Consider the following 545-nt stretch of genomic DNA (forward strand, 5'->3'; position numbering starts at 1 on the left):
TGTGTTTTAGCAATAAAGGGTCGTCTGTCGTATGCTTTCAAGATTACAGGCGTCCGTCTACTTCAGTCTCCTCAAATGGTGACCCCGACGTGATTGCAGGCCGAGAAAACACTGGAATTGCTGGAGGTGCGTCCAGAGGAGACTCTAGCCGAACGATCGTCTAGCCAGCTGGACTGAGCGGACAACCTTCTCCCGGGAGATCAGTCACCCTGCTCGTTTGGAAGTAAGGTGAGCAGCTAGAAAGAGTAAAATGGGTGCCCAGATGTCTGTGGAAGAAGGGGCAATTATATGAATGCTTTCGCATATCCTCTCCGTGAGAGGGGTTAAGTATGATTCAAATACTTTACGTATGATGCTGAAGTGGCTTAAGGACCATGGTGCCCCCACTTCGAATGTAGAAGTCTTTGAAGTTAAAAATTGGGAAGGAATGGGAAAAGTAATTTGGGACTTTGTATCGTGTGGGGATGTGAAGGCTCAGAAAATCTCTGCTACGTGGAGATTGGTGCTGGAAATGTTGAAAGCCCTTAAGGCAGAAAAGGAGGTGG

The sequence above is a fragment of the Haliaeetus leucocephalus genome, unplaced genomic scaffold (genome assembly GCF_000737465.1).
Source record: "Haliaeetus leucocephalus isolate CR32 unplaced genomic scaffold, Haliaeetus_leucocephalus-4.0 Scaffold251, whole genome shotgun sequence".
Lineage (NCBI taxonomy): Eukaryota > Metazoa > Chordata > Aves > Accipitriformes > Accipitridae > Haliaeetus > Haliaeetus leucocephalus.